Consider the following 20,016-nt stretch of genomic DNA (forward strand, 5'->3'; position numbering starts at 1 on the left):
ATATGCCAATTAAAATCAAACATGTTTATTGCTGCATCATTCTGAAAAACTCTCATTATTTCTTCCTCCCCCCACCCATGCTGTTGATGGCCTTGCACATCACTCACACGAGTGACTTCCTGCCTTCAATAATTTATCTTCTCCATCCAAACCACTTTTGCAACCTGTTTTTCTGAAATCCCTCTGCATTGTGCTAAAATCATCATTAACTAACAGAGCCACCCCTCCACCTTTTCCAAGTTTTCGCTCCTTCCGAAATGCACTCTTCAATTTTCAGGTCCCAGTTTGTGTCATTCTGCATGCATGTCTCTGTCATGGCTACCAGATTGTACTTAGCCATTTCTGTTTACACCCTTGGTTCATCTGCTTGTTGTTTGTAGCCGCTGTAAGGCTATTTTGGGATGACTTTCTTTCAATATTAACTGTCGCATATATACATAATTTGTAGATTTTCTTACTCAATAAAGGGTTTTCTTCCCTTCAAACTAAATCTCCACAGAAAAGAGCAGCAGTGTAGAAGAATGATGTTTTCCATTCGAGAAAGAAAACTCCTAAACTGAGACTAAAGTGAGAGATTGTTCAGGTAGAGAGGGCTCAGAAGAGATTTATCAGGATTTACCAGGGAATGGAGGGTTTGAGTTTCAAAGAGAGGCTGGATAGGCGGGGACCTTTTTCACTGGAATTTAGCAGATTGAGAAGTTACTTTATGGAAGTTTATAGAATAATGAGGGATTTAGATAAGGTGAATGACAGGTCTGTTTTCCCTAGAATGGGGGAGATTTCAAGATGAGGGGGCATATTTTTAAGGTGAGAGGAGAAAGAGTTAAAAACGACATGAGGGCAATGTTTTTATACAGAGAGTAGTTCATGTTTGGAATGAACTTCAGAAAAAGTGGTGGATGCAGGTACAGTTACAACGTTGAAAAGACACTTGGATAAGTTCCTGAATGAGAAATGTTTGGAGGGATATGGGCCAAGTGCAGGCAGGTGGGACTAGTTCGGTTTGGGATTATGGATAGCATGGACAGGTTGGATTGAAGGGTCTGTTTCTGTGCTATATAACTCTATGACTCTCCTGTGAATGCTGGAAATCTCAAACACAAACAAAGGGAGCTGAAAATAAAGCCAGCAGGTCAGGCAGTGCCCCAGAGGGAAACAGAGTCAACAATACAAATCAATGGCCTTGGATAAGCCAAACCTTTTTGATGAAGACTCAATGAGGTGAAGCATTGATCTTTGTCCCTGTCCATAGGGGCCTGCCTGAACTATTGGAATTCCTTTTGAATCTGAGACACTTGCAAATATCCAACCATTGGATGATGTAGACAGACCAGGAGCAGATTCTGAGTCTGAGGTTCCAAAATCTCATAAATGCTGGGTGGCACAGTGGTTAGCACAGCTGCCTCACGGCGCTGGAGACCTGGGTTCAATTCCCACCTTAGCCAACTGTCTGTGTGGAGTTTGCACATTACTCCTTGTGTTTCCTTCGGATGCTCCGGTTTCCTCCCACAGTCCAAAAATGTGCAGGTTAGGTGAATTGGCCATGCTAAATTGCCTGTAGTGTTAGGTGAAGGGGTAAAATGTAGAGGAATGGGTCTGGCTGGGTTACCCTTCGGAGGGTCGGTGTGGACTTGTTGGGCTGAAGGGCCTGTTTCCACACTGTAAGTCATCTAATCTGGGAGCGTCTGCGATCTTTACCTGGTCTGGCTGGCATGTGAGCCTCCTGACCCACAGCTATGTGGTTGACTCTTAACTGTCGACTGGGTCATTAGGGCTATGAAGGCTGCTCCTAATATTTATTGCCCTAATGACCCAGAGACCAGTTAAGAGTCAACCACATTGCTGTGGGTCTGGAGTCACAAGGTAGACCAGACCAGGTAAAGATGGAAAATTTCCTTCTCTAAAGGATATTTTTCTTAAATTCCAGATTTTTATTGAATTCAAATTTCACCACCTCCCCTAAACAATTAATAGGTACATATTTTAATCGCCCTAAATGGTGATAGAATGAGAAACCTTCATTGTATTCAAACTAAATTACGGTATATTCATTGAAAGTGATGAAATCTACCATGGGGGATGCAATGGCCTGGTGATAGTATTGCTAGATCATTAATGCAGAAACCTAGATAATGCCCCGAGGACCTGGGTTCAAATCCTGCCATAGCTGATGGTGGAATTTGAATTCAGTACAAAATCTGGAATTAAGTCTAATGACAACCATGAGTCCATTGTTGATTGTTGGGGAAATCCCATCTGGTTCACTAATGCCCTTTAGGGAAGGAAACTGCCATCCTTACCTGGTCTGGCCTACACATGACTCCAGACCCACAGCAAATATAGTTGACTCTTAATTGCCCTCCGGACAATTAGGGTTAGGTAATAAATGTTTGCTTAGCTAGTGATGCCTTCATTCCTTGAATGAATAAAAAATTGGGGTCCAAATGTTGGAAAATGGTGTCAGGCTGAACCGCTGTAATTTGGCTTGTAAAGATGCAATTATGTGCTATTAATTTATTATGCTGGTGGTTTCAAATAAACCCATTGGACTATAACCCAGTGTTGTGTGAGCTTCAACTTTGTCCATCCTAGTCCAAAAGCCTAACCACTACATCATCTATAAAAACAAGCAGAGGAGAAAGGAAGACGTCTGAAAACATTGTTGCTCAACTAATCTGGTGGTTCTGACACTGTATAGACATTCTGTGAGGTGAAACCATTCCATTGCTATAACGGCACAGACTGGGAGCAGTGATGGTTGGCTGATAGAAGGGCTTTTGGCAGAAACATCGACTCTCCTGATCCTCAGATGCTGCCCGACCTGCTGTGCTTCTCCAGCACCAAACTCTTGACCGATGTCTTGGTTCCCTTTGTCAGCCCAAGTGATGCAGTGAAGAGCTCAGCTAATGGTACAGGCTTCGGGCCTAGAGTCTCCCACAAGTCAGGATCACTGGCTGGCCACCTGGAAACGAGGCAGTTCTGAAAATGGAAACAAGAGGATTAGTGAGAGGCCTCAGTTGGACTGGGAATCCTGGGAGGTCACAGAGAATGGATTCTGAGGGCAGGAGGCAGGTTAGAAAGGATCCATTGTGTCAGCCTGCAGGCTTTTCATGGATCACAACAGCTGGGTATGTATCACTTACATGTTGTGGCAACATCCCAATGGCATACATAGAGTCATAGATTCATCCAGCACAGATACAGACCCTTCGGTCCAACCCGTCATGCTGACCAACTTTCCCAAACTGAACTAGTCCCACTTGCCTGCATTTGGCCCATATTCCTCTAAACCTTTCCTATTCATGTACCTGCCCAATGCCTTTTAAATGCTGTTCCTGTTTCTGCATGTATCACTTCCTCAGGCAAGTGGTAGGTGGGGTTGTGGTCTGTGATTATTACTGGGTTGGAAATGTGTTGCTGGAAAAGCGCAGCAGGTCAGGCAGCATCCAGGGAACAGGAGAATCGATGTTTCGGGCATAAGCCCTTCTTCAGGCTTATGCCCGAAACGTCGATTCTCCTGTTCCCTGGATGCTGCCTGACCTGCTGCGCTTTTCCAGCAACACATTTCCAGCTCTGATCTCCAGCATCTGCAGACCTCACTTTCTTCGTCTGTGATTATTAATCCATTTGAAAAGACTCCCTTAAATAAAGGTTAAGAAGCACTGCACTAAGGATGGGAATGGCATCCAGATGCAAAAACACTGGAGAGGGTGCAGAGGAAGTTTACCAGGATGTTGCTGAGGCTGAAGAATTCTAGTTGTGGAAGAGTTTGGGCAGAGTGGGGTTGATTTCCTTAATGCAGAGGAGATTGAGAAGGGACATAATTGAGATGTGTACAATTCTGAGGAGCGTAGGTAGGGTAGACAGGAAGGAACCTTTCCCTTTGAAGGAGGGATCAATGACAAGGGAGCATAGATTTAAGGTAACGGGCAGGAAGTTTAGGGGAGATGTGAGGACAAACTTTTTCACTCAGAGGGTGGTGGGAATCTGGAGCTCACTACCTATCATTGTGGTAAAGCCAGAAACACTTATAGCATGTAAGAAGCATTTAAATGTTGCACTTGCAATGCCAAGGCATACACGGCTATGGGCCACGGTCGATTAGAATAGTAAGGTGGTTATTTTTGATGATGCAGACTCCATGGTCAAAAGGGCCCTTTTTCAGTGCTGTCGATCTCCATGACGTGTGTTTGGAAGAGTCCACAGACATGGTCCACCATTACCATCTGCTGGACAGAGATAGTACTGCAACAACAAGAAACCTTCCCTTCAACCCACTTCCATTCTCTTCAAAGAAAACGATTGTTACATTTTCAAGGGAGATGTCAGAACATTTTAATTGAGTGAAAGAATTGACTGAAAAGCTTCTCATGGGGAACAAAATTGAATGACAAAGACTGGATTCAAAATACAGCAGTATTTATTGATCAAAGTTGATTCTTACCTCTGTCTATTATCATGAGACTTTAAAGCAAAAGGATGGAATAAAACCACTCAGTTTAATGAAGACCTGGAGGCATATTACATTTCAAAAGGGAAAATGGACTTTGTAAAATGGTGAGTATTGCCTGACAGATAAATAACAGAAGGGTGAGCTTATTGCTTCCCCTTCCTCCACCAATAGCCCTAAACCCACTCATGAGACAGACCTGTATAACTCAATCTTTCCCGAGTTACTCAAAGGGTCTTCTACCCTCTTACAATGAAAGTTGAGATCTCATGTGCCAGCAGAAATACTGTCACCAAGTCACCCTTTACTTACATGTGGAGAGTCCTTAACATTGCTCCAGCTCTCACAGAGCCAGATCTCAGGGTGACCAGGATGCCTGTTCGTATCTGTCAGCCAGGGCTCCCTGATTTGGCCAGTTCTCATTCAGGGAACTCATATTCTATGAGGTCCACGAGGCTGACTTCATTACAATCACTAGATCCCGTCCCCTCTGAGTCCTAGGGCACCACTGGTTTTTTTTTGTTGTTGTGGCTCCTCCAGGGGTGCTCATCCAACTCAGCCTCTGATATGGGATGGCGTGTAACACACAGTAGCTCACTTCTTGTGCCTGGAACATCTCGGAAGAAATGCATTCTCTTCTTCATGCAGCAAAGATGAGGCAACAACATCCGCCGTGTTCACCTCATATTCTGAGGTATCATCAAAACTTGATGGAGAGGGAGAACCCACAGGTCCCGGAACAATCTGAAAGGCTGTGGAAGATCTGGGTACGTGTTTCTCCTGCACCGTTTGTGCATTTGCAGCTTTCATGTGGTCTATGTGTTTGTTCAGGACCATTGCACCAACTCAAACTTTACATGTCACTAGACCTGACCTTGCGTCAACCACACCTCTTACCGATGCAGGGCCATTCCTGTGGTCCCTACACTAAACTTCGTCCCCTGAAGTAAACTGTCTCTCTCACTTATTGGAGTCTTCCATCTGGCATTGCCATTTCTGATGCCATTTTATCCTCCCCTCTAGTTCCAACAAGATCAGATTTAACCTGGTGCAGAGTCTTCTCCCCATTAACAACTCTACTGGAGCTATCCCTGTAGTTGCGTGAGGGTAGTCCTATAATGAAATATGAACTGGGACACCTTTGTATCTAGTGAAGCTGTCGGCTGTTTCTTTAATCCTACATTCAAAGTTCGGACTGCTGTTTCCACCAGACCATTGGATGATGGGTAGTATAGTGCTGTCCTTATATGCTGAATACCGTTCATCTTTAGAAAGTACTCAAATTCCGTGTTTTTAAAAGATGGCCCATTATCTGTGACCAACACTTCCAGGAGTACTTGTGTTACAAAAGATGTGTGGTGTTTCTACAGCTGTCCCTGTGTTTGATGAATGAACTCTATGCATGCCCAGCCCCCATCACCACTGGCTATTTCAGTTTTGCCAGGAATGGATCTTTCTTTGTCCAAAGTCTGATATTGTCGGCTGTGACTGGAAATGTGTCCAGAAAATTTAAAACTGTTTAGAACTCTTCCAGTGGTGGTAGTACTGGTGGTGTACCTGCCAGTGGGTGACGGCTCAATGCATCAGCATTTGCTACTTGGTCTCCCAGATGGTGATCCAACTTGTGCACTTAGTACTAGACCCCATCGGTGGATTTGGCCTGAAGCTATGGGAGACACTCCCTTGTCCTCTTCAAGTAAACCCAGCAGGGGTTTGGGGTCCATTATTATTACAAATTTAAGTCTATAAATGTATTGGTAGAACTTCCTGACTCCAAATCTAACCGCCAAACCTTCCTTCGCAATCTGGGCGTATTTTGCTCTGCATTACCCAAGTCTTGAATGTTTACGCTTTTGGGCGTTCTTCACCATGAGGTAACCTATGAGCAAATACTATCCCGATGCCGTACGGGGAGGTATTGCATGTCAATACTAGATCTTGCTTGGGATCATTTGTACCAGCACTTTAGAGGATGATTGCTGTTCCTTCACCTCCCTGAAAGCTATGACTTGGCTACATGACAATTTCCAATGTTGGGCCATTTGTAAGGTGCTGGGATGAAGTCCAGGTTATTATGAATTTTCTATAATAATTCAGCAGCCTAAGGAAACACCTAAGCACCGGTACAGACATGGGAGTTGGGGCATCTTTGCCCTGACTTTATTCACCAATGATCTTGTTGACTCTGTAGCCCAAGAAGGTCATTTGGGGTGCCCAGAACACACATTTTTACCTTCTAAGGCACATGCTGGCCTGGGAGAAATATCTAATCATTCCGTCCAAGATCTCTAAGTGGCCCTATTGATCTTCCCTGTTGTTAGCGTGTCATCCAAATAAGTGGCGACACAGGCTAGACTTTGTAAAATGGTTTCCATGATCTGCTGAAAAATGGCACAGGCTGATAATACCCCAAATGGCAGTCTCTCACATATTGGCATGAACCCTTATAGGTATTAATTCTAGTATACTTCTGAAAATACCTCCTCTAACTGCAGTTGTAGGTACATGCATGGTCATGTCCAGCTTTGTGAAGGACAGCCCCCATGCCAGCTTTGTGCACCAGTCCTCCAGGCGAGACATTGGGTATCCAGCTGTAAGAAGTGGTTTACCATTTGATTAACATTCGCACATAGGCAAACCGACCCTCAGACTTCATAATAGGGGCAGCATGGTGGCTCAGTGGTTAGCACAGCTGCCTCACAGCGCCGGGAACTCAGGTTTGATTCCAGCCTCAGGCGACTGTCTGCGTGGAGTTTGCACATTCTTCCCAGGTCTGCATGGGTTTCGTCCAGGTGCTCTGGTTTCCTCCTATAATCCAAAGATGTGCAAGTTAAGTGAACTGGCCATGCTAAATTGCCCATAGTGTTCAGGAATGTGTAGGTTTGGTGCATTAGTCAAGGGTAAAATGTACAGTAATAAGGGAGGGAAATGGGTTTGGGTGGGATACTCTTCGGAGGGTCGGTGTGGACTTGTTGGGCTGAAGGGCTTGATTCCACACCGTAGGGATTCTATGATAACAGGAACACCTGGAGCTGCCCATCCCACAAACTGGGCTAGTTTGACGATTTCTTCTCTCTCCAGCCTCTGGGTTTCTGCCTCTACTTTTGCCCCGAAGGAAAATGGCATTGGGTGGCCCTTGAAGAATCTGGGAAGAGCTTCTTGGTCAACCTGAAAGCTGGCCTTGTCTCCTTTGACAGTCCCTAGAACGTCCTGAAAATCTTGTGGGTATTTAATTAGGACTTCACTCAGGCAGCCTATTTCTAATTGAAAAATGTTGAACTAATCAAGGTGAATCTCTCGCAACCAATTTCACCCCCATCAGGCTTGGGCCTGAGCCTTTCACTACAGTCAGTGGCAACTAAATCAGTTGCTTCTCAGAAGAGACTGGGACCGAAGTTGTACCCTTAATCTGTAAAGGTTTCCCAGTATAGGTTCTCAGTCTAGCTGAGGTTTTCCGCAAATGTAAGGGTTGGAGTAATGAGCAAATTTTGTTAAAGACTGTTTCTACGATCAAAGAAACAGCCACACGGGTGTGACCTCCATTCGAACTGGGGGACCATTTAATGAGAGGTTTATTTTGATTGGTGGTGAATTGGATGTTGCTGAGCAACTTAACTGATCCAAGGTGTAGGTGGACTTTTCGGGGTGTACATTCTCCTGGATACTAGCCTATAAGTTCTCTTACTCAATTTAGGTCTTTTGTTGTCTCGAGTCTGCATACCAGCAGGAACTCTAATTGCTCGCTGGCCCAGATCCTGAAGAAAATTTTAACAGTTTGGCCGAAGTCTGGCTTTGTTTTGGGGTTTTGCTGCAGGCTGACCTAGAATCCCTCTGTTCAGGATATGTCCAGAGCAAGGCTTGCAAATGCCTTCACTCAAGTGGTGTTCCCCAAGGTCAGTTGGACTGGTGAGGGTGTTCACTTCCACTGGAATACCCTGTAACCCATAAGATCCACTTGCTGCATTTTTCAATGATGGCCAGTTGTTGTATCTGTTTGAAGTCTAGTTGGGCTTCAGCTAGTAGGCACGTTTGCATAGTTCCATCATTAATTCGACATACCTAATAATCTCTCAGCATCTCATTAAGGGTTAAATAAAACACACATGTCTCTGCCAGTCATCTTAAGTAAGTCAAAAATCCCGATATGGACTCCCCTCATTTGCGAATTGCTGAGTAAAGTCAAAGTATCTCAGAATGAGAGGAGGCTTGGAGTCATTATATTCCTAAACTAAATTTGTCATCCCTTGAAAAGTTTTGGTATCTGGAGCCTCATGGAAAGTTAGGCTCCTAATAACCAAAACAGCTGCAGGACCACAGGCTGTCAGGAGAATTACTCGTTGCTCTTCATCTGTCCCAATATCATATGCCTGGAAAACACAACACATTCTTTCCCCATACTGATCCCAGTCTTCGACAACAGGACTGAATGAGTCAAGCTTCCCAAATGACAGCATGATGCCAGAGATGCTTACTCCAACTCAAAGACAATTATCGCGAGCGAGTTTCTTCAGGACTGTGTTTTTCTCTAATTGGCACTGAAATAACTCCATGATGGCCGATATCCAGTCACGAAGTCACCCTTTACTTACACTTAGAGAGTTCTTGACACTGATCCAGCTCCCTCAGAGCCAGCTGTCAGGATGTCTGACATCCCTGTTTATAATCTGTCAGCCAGGTTCCCTGATTAGACCAGATTAACAGCCCCAGTAAAGGAACTCATATTCTATGAGGTTGACCTGGCTCAATCACAAACATTGTAGGCTGCAATCACAGCATTATAGGCTGCTGTGCTATTTGGAGAATTTAACATTAATAATTGCTGTGCTTTAATACGGTGATAGTGGGACTGGGACCAAATCCAGTTTTGAATTTTCTGAAACCATCGCAGTGATATATCTCATTTGCAGCAATGGATTATGGACACAGCTTCAAAAATATAAACATGAAAACACATAAGATTGTTTACTTATAGAGCACCAATTAAACAATATATAAATGGAAATCAGACCTCCTCTTCGCATTACAAGACTGTTGTAGAGATTAAGTAAAACATTTACCCCCTCCACACCAACACTCAGTAGCAGCAGTGTGTACTATCTACAAGCTGCACTGCAGAAAAACACCAAGACTCCTTCACTAGCACCTTTCAAGCCCATGACTGTTACCATTTGGAAGGACAATGGCAGTAGATACATGGTAGCGCCACCACTTCCAAATACTCACCATCCTCATGTTGAAATACATTGCCATTCCTTCAATGTCACTTAGAACTCCCTCTCTAAATGTTTTGTGTCTACCTTAAAAGGACTGCCACAGTTTAAGAAGGTAGTTCACTATCACCATCTCAAGGGCAACTAGGAATGGGAAATAAGTGCTGGCCGAGCAAGTAATGTCCATATCCCATGACCCTAGCCATCACCCTGTTGACATTGAATGGCATTACAGTGGCTGAATCTCACAATTAATCTCCTGGGGGTTACCATTGATCAGGAACTGAAATGGACTAGTCACAAAATACTGTGGCTATTAGAGCAGGTCAGAGGCTAGAATCATTGCAGCAAAAGCCTGACCACCATCTACAAGCCACTAAGCAGGAGAGTGTTGGAATATTCTCAACTTCCTAGATGAGTGCAGTGTTTAGATCAGAGTGTTGCTGGAAAAGCCCAGCAGGTCAGGCAGCATCCAAGGAGCCAGAAAATCGATGTTTCAGGCAAACGCCCTTCATCAGGAATAGAGACAGGAAGCCTCCAGGGTGGAGAGATAAATGGGGGGGGGGGCGCTGAGGAGAAGGTAGCAAAGAGTACAATAGGTGGATGGGGGTGGGGATGGAGGTGATAGATCAAAGAGGAGGGTGGGGGAAGGTAGCAAAGAGTACAATAGGTGAATGGGGGTGGGGATGGAGGTGATAGGTCAGAGGAAAGGGTGGAGCGGATAGGTAGGAAGGGAGATTGGCAGGTAGGACAGGCCATGAGGACAGTGCCGAGCTGGAAGGTTGGAACTGGGGTAAGATGGGGGAAGGGGAAATGAGGAAACTGGTGAAGTCCACATTGGTGCCCTGGGGTTAAAGTGTTCTGAGGGGGAAGATGAGGTGTTCTTCCACCAGGCGTCGGTGGTGAGGGAGCGATGGTTGAGGAGGCCCAGGACCTGCATGTCCTCAGAAGAGTGGGAGGGGGAGTTGAAATGTTGGGCCACAGGGCGGTGTGGTTGATTGGTGCGGGTGTCGCGGAGATGTTCCCTAAAGTGCTCTGCTAGGAGGCGTCCAGTCTCCCCAATGTAGAGGAGACCGCATCGGGAGCAACAGATACAATAAATAACATTGGTGGATTGCAGGTGAAACTTTGATGGATGTGGAAGCTCCTTTGGGGCCCTGGATGGAGGTGAGGGAGGAGGTGTGGGCGCAGGTTTTGCACTTCCTGCGGTGGCAGGGGAGGGTGTCAGGAAGGGAGGGTAGGTTGATATTGAATAATTTGTACAAAACAAGTGGAATGGAGGAGAGGAAAAGTAAAAAAAACTAATCTAAAATAAAAAAATAAAAAATAAAGTTACTGTAGTCCTGCCAGAGCTCAGGGTTGCTCTCTCACCACAGAGAAGCAACTGATGGTGGCTTAAGCTGAGGCTGACCACACCCTCTGGTGAGGGGAGAGACTGGGAAGGAGAGTCCTTCCTGGCAATCTCAGCAGATGGGGTAGGTGAACCCACACTGTTGAAGGGCTTTTGCCTGAAACGTTGATTTTCCTGTTCCTCGGATTCTGCCTGACCTGCTGTGCTTTTCCAGCACCACTCTAATCTAGAATCTGGTTTCCAGCATCTGCAGTCCTTGTTTTTACCTAGTTGATTTTAACCCACACTGTTGACATTACTTTGTATTACAAACCAGCCACCCTGCCACCTTAGAAAACCAACCCTCACTTAGAGCTCACCAAACAACTTATAACTACTCTGAATCTTACTGACCCGATGGATGGCTCAGAAGTTATCAAAGAGGACCCCTACATTGGTATGCCAAGCTATGTCGACACATATAAAGCAATGAAAAAAGGCACTCCAGCCTCAAACACACCGAGGAGCAACTGGGATAAGAATTAAACAGCCTTTAAAGCCAGGAAAGAAAATAGTTCAGGAATAAGACAAATGTAATGCTAAAAAAGCAGCCAGGACTTTCTAAACAACATTTGCATGACAAAGAAAGATCGTCAATTGGACGCAAGATATGAGCCTACATATGAACGTATCTCGCGCAGGCCAATCAGCTCCTTATTGTGCTGTGCCATACCACATGATGGTTGATGGCCCTACCTCCATATGTGCACCCCTGAGTCACGCCTCATTAGTTGGGAACCTACCTACCCCTGCTTTAGAAATTCAATGACTTCCATTGTTCTACGAGAAAGAGAATTCCTAAGATTTTTGACTTGGAGAGAAACAATCTCCTCATTTCTGTGTCAACTGGGGAGCCCCATTAAGGATTATAACACTGTTGCCCACCCAGGCAGAGAGCAAAAGAAAATTCAGCATTGAGTAGCATTAGTGGGAGTTAGGTTGGATAAGGAGTTGGCAATTAAGGCTGCAAAAAGGCTATGCAAAATGTTCTGTCTCGGTTTTTTTCAACCAAGGAGAAAAGAGGAGTGTTATCAGATCTGGAAAGAGAACTGTGTTTCAACGATGAATTGTGCTCACCATTCACATCACCTGCAGCATGTCTATTGCACAGCTGCACAAACCTAAGGTAAATAGATCTCAGAGGCCAGATAGGACCCATTCAAGGATTTTAATGGAATGAATGAAAGAGGAACTTGGAGCAGGTATTTGGCACAAGTTTACCTTCACTTACCTTATACTAGCAAGCTGTTGGGCCGAGGACAAGCCAGGGGTCATTTCTCAAAGTGGCCCAGAATCTAAAGCAAATACAGAAAGCGCTGGAAAGACTCAGTAGGTCTGCTACTGTCTGTGGATAGCGAAACAGAGTTAAGGTATCAAGTCAGATATGACTTTTGTTATTGATTTATTACTGACCTGTAAAACCATGGGCTATTGAGTGTAATGCCTTCCGAGGTAAAGTTATCAAAATCCCTGTTACAAATAACATTGTGGAGCACCAAAATAGAAACAAGATTGCAATTGAACAGGTTTGTGATGGGAAGTCATTCAAATTTAATGACCCGGGAGTATTTAAGAAAGGAGCAAGACATCAGATGTGCTGTCCTTGGGCAGGGAAAAATGATGAGAGTGGGGATCAGTGGAAATATTTTTGCATTGGCTATATATTTGTCTGGCCAACAGAATCTAAAGGGATACCTCTCAATGGCTGCAAACTAGACGAGTGGAATCTGATGGGTGGTCACAAACTGTTAGTTGCTATATTTGCATTTTATATAAAATGAATGGAGGTAGACTATAGAAGCAGGAGTCAAAATTTAATGATTTGGGAAATGAGTCAATGCACTGCATTTCTATACATTAAAATTTCATTTGCTTCACAGATCGACAATATCCAGCAAGGGACCATTGCTTAAATAGTAAGAAGATCATGTGCGTTGTAAAAGAGGGATGACAATAAATTGAAGCTGTCACAACTATATTCAAGAGGCAGTGACTATCAATGAACTTATTGGGACTTATTACTAGGCCAATATAGAGCCAACTTAGTCAGGTAATCCTGCCACTTTACAAATCATGAGTTCATCTACCCTCAGAATACTGTGTGCAGTTATGGTCACTCTCTGCAAAACTGGATATCATAACAAATGGAGGGAGGAACATTGTTTGAGGGGATGGAGAGATTTGATCAAATAGGCACATTCTCACTGGAACAGAAGCAGTTGAGAAATATTACAACAGTTCAGTATTTTAGACTATGTAGAAATTGTGCCTACAGAGGACTCGATTGGCTCAATTGGTAGTGTACTCTCTCTGAGTCAGATGAATGGGGTTCCTGTTTAGGAGAGGTAGTGGTGCAAGTAATTCTAACTGCAAGGCAATGGACACATGGGTTTTAGTCCTGCCATGGCAGATGGTGAAATTTTAATTCCTGGAATTAAAAGATGGATTAATGACGATTTGTCATCCAAGCCATTGATACCTATTTTAAATAATTGCGATCCCAGCACTGATCTATGTAGTTAAACATCACTATCTTGAAAATGTTCCCCATATTCAAACTCTCAGTTTTCTATTGGTCAGCCATTCCTTCATCTGTGCTAATATACTACCCCCAACACAATCGGCTTTTATTTTATTAAGTAAACTTACATGCCATACTTTTATCGAACACCTTTTGGAAATCCAAATTACATCCACTTTTTCCACTTTATCTGTCTGACTTGTTAGCTCCTTTAGAGAATTGTATTAAATTTGTCAGGAATGATTTCCCCTTCATGAAGCCAGGCTGACTGTGCCTGATCATATTGTGTGTTTCTAAATGCTCTTCTGTTAAATTCTTTACAATAAACTGGAGAACTTTCCTAATGACAGATGTTATGTTTACTGGCCTAATGATAGATGTTATGTTTACTGGCCCATTTTTGTCTTCTGCCCTTTTTGAGTGAAGGTATTACATTACCTAATCTTCAGGAACCTTTTCAGAATCGAAATGTTGATTACTACTAGCCATTATCTCTGTGGCTACTTCCTTTAATATCCTATGATGCAACCCATCAGGTCCAGGGAACTTTTTGGCCTTTAGCTCTATTTGATTCCCTAGTACATTTTCTCTAGAGACCTATTGCAATTGTTTCCTCCCCCAATTTTGCCCATTGATTATGTATTTTTGGAATGATATTAGTGTCTTCCACTATGAAGACTGATGCAAAACATTTATTCAACAACTCTGCCATTTCCTGGATCCTGTTACCCGACCCTCTCAAAATATTTTAAGAAGATAGCCCAGACTGTAACTTTTTTCTTATTTTAAAGGTAGATGTGAAGTGTTTGTTCCAGATGTGATGCGACTGATCAAATTACTCAACATTAAGCAAAACACAACTTATTTGAACACTACAGTTAAAATACAAACAAAACAAAGAGGAATTTAGAACAATCTAACTATTGTTCTAAACAATAACCGAAAAATAGATACAGTACCTATTACAAATTAATTGTTCGAATATAATAACATCCCATAAGCCACCCCTTGGCAAAATGGAAAATTCAGACACAGATTCTTACATGCAGCTCTTCAATACAGGAGGGAAAAACAGCAAGGGAAATTCCAGTGAAAGTAGTAGCTAGGAATCGTTCACTGGAGCGTCCAAATCTTCTGATACCCCAACAGCTTCTGACTGCTGAAAAAACCAAAACCCAGAAAGCTTGATCTGTGAGAGCTGGCCACACCCATTGGGCATTTTAAAAAAAACCTGCAAAGCCTCACAAGTTGTTTACCTAGTGGTTCTGGTAGATTGCTCAGTGCTTCTGACTTTATAACCACTCTTCAAAAAAAACCTTTTAAAGTGACAGCATTGTCACAATTTTCATTATCATTTGTTCAGTTTCATTCTCTAAGAGGTTTAAATTCACTTTGAACTCTCACTTCCATTTTATAAATTTACAGAAATTATACTATCAATTCTTAGATTAATTGCTAGTTTACCATCATAGTTCATCTTCTCCCCTATTATTTTTTGGTTGTCATTTGTTAGTTCTTAAAACTTTCCCAATTCTTTGAATAACTACTAATTTTTGCTGCATTATATATTTTTCTTTCAATTTCACCGTACCCTTAACTTCGCTAATTCACCATGCTTTGTTTACCCGCTTCCCAGAATTATTCTTTATTACTGAGATATGTCTTAGCTGTTAGTCATGAAACACTTTCTGAAATGTTTGCCATTGTTCATCAACTGCCTTGAGCTACTATTTCCCAGGCCACTCCAGCCAACTCTGCTTCTATTCCTTTACGATTACCCTTACATAAGTTTGGCACAGTTGTTTCTAACCCAACTTCCTCACTCTCAAATTGAATGCTAAGTTCTACCACATTATAGTTGCTGTTTCTGAGGGGATTTTTTTTAGAGACATAGAGATGGACAGCATGGAAACAGCCCCTTCATTTCAACCCAAATTAATTTCGTCCCATCTGTCAGCACTTGGTACATATCCCTTTAAACCCCTTCCAATTCATATACCCATCCAGGTGTCTTTTAAATGTTGTAATTGTACCAGCCTCCACCACTTCCTTTAGCAGCACATTCCATACACACACCACTCTCTGCATGAAAAAGTTGCCCCTTTTAAATCTTTCCCCTCTCCCTAAACCTATGTTGTCTAGTTCTGGTCTCCCCCACTCCAAGGAAAATACCTCATCTCTTCACCCTATCCATGCCCCTCATGATTTGATAAACCTCTATAGCGTCATCCCTCAGCCTTTGACGCTCCAAGGAAAACAGCCCCAGCTTATTTAGCCTCTGCCACAGGTCAAACCCTCCAATCTTGACAACATCCTTGTGAATCTTTTCTGAACCCTTTCAAGTTTTACAACATCCTTCTGAGATCATTTATTAAATCCACTTCATTACCAAATATTCTGATCCTTGTTTTGAATCCATACAATATTGGTCTTGGAAACTGTTCCAATTATATGCAATGAATTCTGGCTACTTCTGCTAATTTGGTTTTCCCAACCTACATGAAGATTCAAGTCACCCATGATTAATGTATTAATTCTTTTAACATGCCCTCAATATCCCCTGATTTATTCTCTGTCCTACTGTTTGAGGGCCTGTTGACTATTTCCATCAATGTTTTCTTCCCCCTGCTAATTCTTCCCTCCACCCATTTGGATTCTATACTTGCTGAGCAATCATGATTTCTTGCTATTACATTCATTCCACATTGCACTAATAAATAAAATCTGAATAAAAATAAAAAAATCAGAAATTAAGAATTCAATGATGATCATAAAAGTATTGTTGATTATCAGGGGGAAATTCCATCTGATTCATTAACGCCCTTTAGACAAGGAAATGAACTGTCCTTACCTTGTCTGGTCTGTATGTGACTCCAAACCACACAGCGATGTAGTTGACTCTTTACTGCCCTCTGGATAATTAGGGATGGTCAATAAGTGATGGCCCTGTGGATTGATAATAACAGCCGTTGGACAATTGTAGAGGCTGAGGCTCCTTTTAACTACCACCCCTTAGGGTCTCCATACCTATCTCAACTACAGCCACTCACTCCTATCACTATCTAATTTGAGCAATGCAACTGCCTCTTGGAGTGAGTGCCAGGCTAATTTTCTTCTTCCCTGAACAGTTTTCTCCAGGACAAAATGTGTGAAGAATCAAAGGAAGAGTGGTCTATAAAATAAACCTCCTACAGGTTGTTAAGTGAGACTGGCCAAGCAGTTACTCCAAGGTATCCAAGGATGAACTCCATATAATCTAGGCAATCAGTAGAACACTTCATTCTATCTTTGAAGCAATTAAGTTGTAAAGTCTTTAAATCTAGCTTAGGTCAAGAGAACAAGCAATTATTAACTTGTAAACATGTTACAATCCCTCCTATTCCTGCGGAATCACTTTGTTAAAAGTTAAGGGATATTGCACTTAATGGACTTAATATTGAGTTCAACACCTTCAAATTGTGAATTTCCTCCCTTTCTTTTCGCTTGTTACATTGTGTTATCATATCCTCTCTCCTCTTCGCCCAAACCAGTGGGACTGTCTATCCTTTCAGGTCTGTTAGGAGACACACCACACTTCTGCCATTCTCACATTCTGGTCACTTAATCTGAACCATCAACATCTTTTCTCCAACAGCACCCTACATCCACTACCCTCACCCCCCCACCCCCCCCAACCACTACAGCAAAAATGCTCTCCTCCCCAAATTTCACTTCAGCTCTGATGAAGACTCATATAGACTCGAAATGTTAGCTTGTTCTCTCTTCATGGATGCTGTCTGATCCACTGTGATCTCCAGCTTTGTTAATTTCATTGTAAAAGTGGAATTGCTCTGAATTCCAAGTTGAATTGTTGGGAATGGAGAACAAAAGGAAATGAGATTTTCAGGCATGAGGGTCATTAAGAAGTAAAGCTCATCTCTTGGCTGTAGTCACAATCTTTTAATCATGATCAGAAGAAAACACTTTTCCTCTATTTTCAATGAGAACTTTTTACAAAGACTGTGTAAGAAATTCCTTTCCCACTACAATGCTGTTTGAACGGACAGATTTCCAGAAGTTAGAAGCTAAATTGTGGCCACACTAGCCATTAGAGACACAGCTAAATGAATCACTTCTTGGCAAGTTCTCAGAGACTGAGAAAAGAAAAAGGAAGCCAGCTCTGATATCACTACCTGAACAGAAGAAATCAGAATCCGAGACCCAACAGATAACTGGTTGCGATTAGATTCATGGATTTGACACTGTTGACGCTAGAGATTGCATTCCAGGAAAGGAATGATTAAAGTCATCATGTTGCATGTCAGGATGAGGTTGTGTTAGCTGAGAATCTTATTAAACACAGAGAATTGCACTTTTGGATTACCAAGCTGGTTAAAAGTTATAGCCGTCAGTTATCTCAACAATTACTCTTACAAATAATTTATCAGTTTATAACTTCAGATTCTGGCTCCCGCTATTGTTCATACTCAAGTTCCAATTATCCCTGAATTATTCATGTGAACATCTTTGCTTACTCTGCTGAGCAACTCTGTCCAATAATGATTGATGGCTGAAATGTCAAATAGCCAATTACACTTGTGCATGTTTGTATTCCCAACTTTGGGTTAAATTGATTTTGTAACCTGTACATAACACTATGTGCATGACTTGTCATGTAGTTTCTTCCTTGAGGAATTGACCAGAAGTTCACTTACTTAACAAGTGAACCTATCTGAGGAGTAATAATTTAATTTGATCTGAAATGCTGAGTGCAACACCGTTTAATGAAGAGACAAACATCATTCATCCCTAATGCCGTGTTGACCCTGTTCGTTAATGATTTGGAGGTACCGGTGTTGGACTGAGGTGGACAAAGTTAAAAATCACACAACACCAGGTTATAGTCCAACAGGTTTATTTGATGAAGGAGCAGTGCTCCAAAAGCTAATGCCTCCAAATAAACCTGTTGGATTATGACCTGGTGATGTGGGATTTAAAACCAAGCCACTACTTAATCAACAATCAATGTAGGCAAGTGAGCTCATGGGTGAAAACAGATTGGACTTGGTGTGCGTAAGGACATAGACGACAAAGATTTTAATGGAGGTGGACTTTAGGAGGTTGGGTGAGTATACATAGAACAATTGAGTCTTTTAGTTTAAGTGTTAAGTTCTTATTGGCTGATGTTGTGGTCCTGTTCGCCGAACTGGGAATTTGTGTTGCAGACATCTTGTCCCCTGTCTAGGTGACATCCTCAGTGCTTGGGAGCCTCCTGTGAAGTGCTTCTGTGATGTTTCCTCCGGCATTTATAGTGGTTTGTCTCTGCCGCTTCCGGTTGTCAGTTTCGGCTGTCCGTTGCAGTGGTCGGTATATTGGGTCCAGGTCGATGTGCTTATTGATTGAATCTGTGGATGAGTGCCATGCCTCTAGGAATTCCCTGGCTGTTCTCTGTTTGGCTTGTCCTATAATAGTAGTGTTGTCCCAGTCAAACCCATGTTGCTTGTCATCTGCATGTGTGGCTACTAAGGATAGCTGGTCGTGTCGTTTTGTGGCTAGTTGGTGTTCATGGATGCGGATCGTTAGCTGTCTTCCTGTTTGTCCAATGTAGTGTTTTGTGCAGTCCTTGCATGGGATTTTGTACACTACATTGGTTTTGCTCATGCTGGGTATCGGGTCCTTCGTTCTGGTGAGTTGTTGTCTGAAAGTGGCTGTTGGTTTGTGTGCCGTTATGAGTCCCAGTGGTCGCAGTAGTCTGGCCGTTAGTTCGGAAATGCTCTTGATGTATGGTAGTGTGGCTAGTCCTTTGGGTTGCGGCATGTCCTCGTTCTGTTGTCTTTCCCTTAGGCATCTATTGATGAAATTGCGCGGGTATCCGTTTTTGTACAAAATCCCATGCAAGGACTGCACAAAACACTACATAGGACAAACAGGAAGACAGCTAACGATCCGCATCCATGAACACCAACTAGCCACAAAACGACACGACCAGCTATCCTTAGCAGCCACACACGCAGATGACAAGCAACATGAGTTCGACTGGGACAACACTACTATTATAGGACAAACCAAACAGAGAACAGCCAGGGAATTCCTAGAGGCATGGCACTCATCCACAGATTCAATCAATAAGCACATCGACCTGGACCCAATATACCGACCATTGCAGCGGACAGCTGGAACTGACAACCGGAAGCGGCAGAGACAAACCACTATAAATGCCGGAGGTAACATCACAGAAGCGCTTCACAGGAGGCTCCCAAGCACTGAGGATGTCACCTAGACAGGGGATGAAACATCTGTAAAACAAATTCCCAGCTTGGCGAACAGAACTACAACAACGAGCACCCAAGCTACAAATCTTCTCACAAACCTTGAACTCTTATTGGCTGAATCTTACAAGAAATTGGCTAAATGTCATTTTTGGAAAGTTTTCATGGAGGGTTTCTCTTTGTGAGGCCTAGTGAAG

At 42.9% G+C, this 20,016-nt stretch overlaps 1 long non-coding RNA gene across 7 annotated transcripts in view; it reads right to left on the minus strand.

Annotated features, from left to right (window-relative positions):
- The window catches only part of LOC122553067 (uncharacterized), a 94,123-nt gene that overhangs the window by 11,357 nt on the left and 62,750 nt on the right, over nucleotides 1-20,016 (minus strand). For 5 of the 7 annotated variants that reach the window (XR_015758520.1, XR_015758522.1, XR_015758526.1 and 2 more), the window contains 2 exons: nucleotides 16,423-16,517; nucleotides 14,102-14,730 (listed from right to left, as the gene is read on the minus strand). This is a non-coding gene — a long non-coding RNA (uncharacterized LOC122553067). Of the gene's footprint in view, nucleotides 1-2,821; nucleotides 2,980-4,442; nucleotides 7,259-14,101; nucleotides 14,731-16,422; nucleotides 16,518-20,016 lie in introns of those variants that run through there. The other 2 variants (XR_015758523.1, XR_015758525.1) reach the window with 2 other exon arrangements.

This window comes from Chiloscyllium plagiosum, unplaced genomic scaffold, assembly GCF_037043375.1.
Source record: "Chiloscyllium plagiosum isolate Xiang-an unplaced genomic scaffold, Cpla_swu_hap1 HiC_scaffold_10, whole genome shotgun sequence".
Lineage (NCBI taxonomy): Eukaryota > Metazoa > Chordata > Chondrichthyes > Orectolobiformes > Hemiscylliidae > Chiloscyllium > Chiloscyllium plagiosum.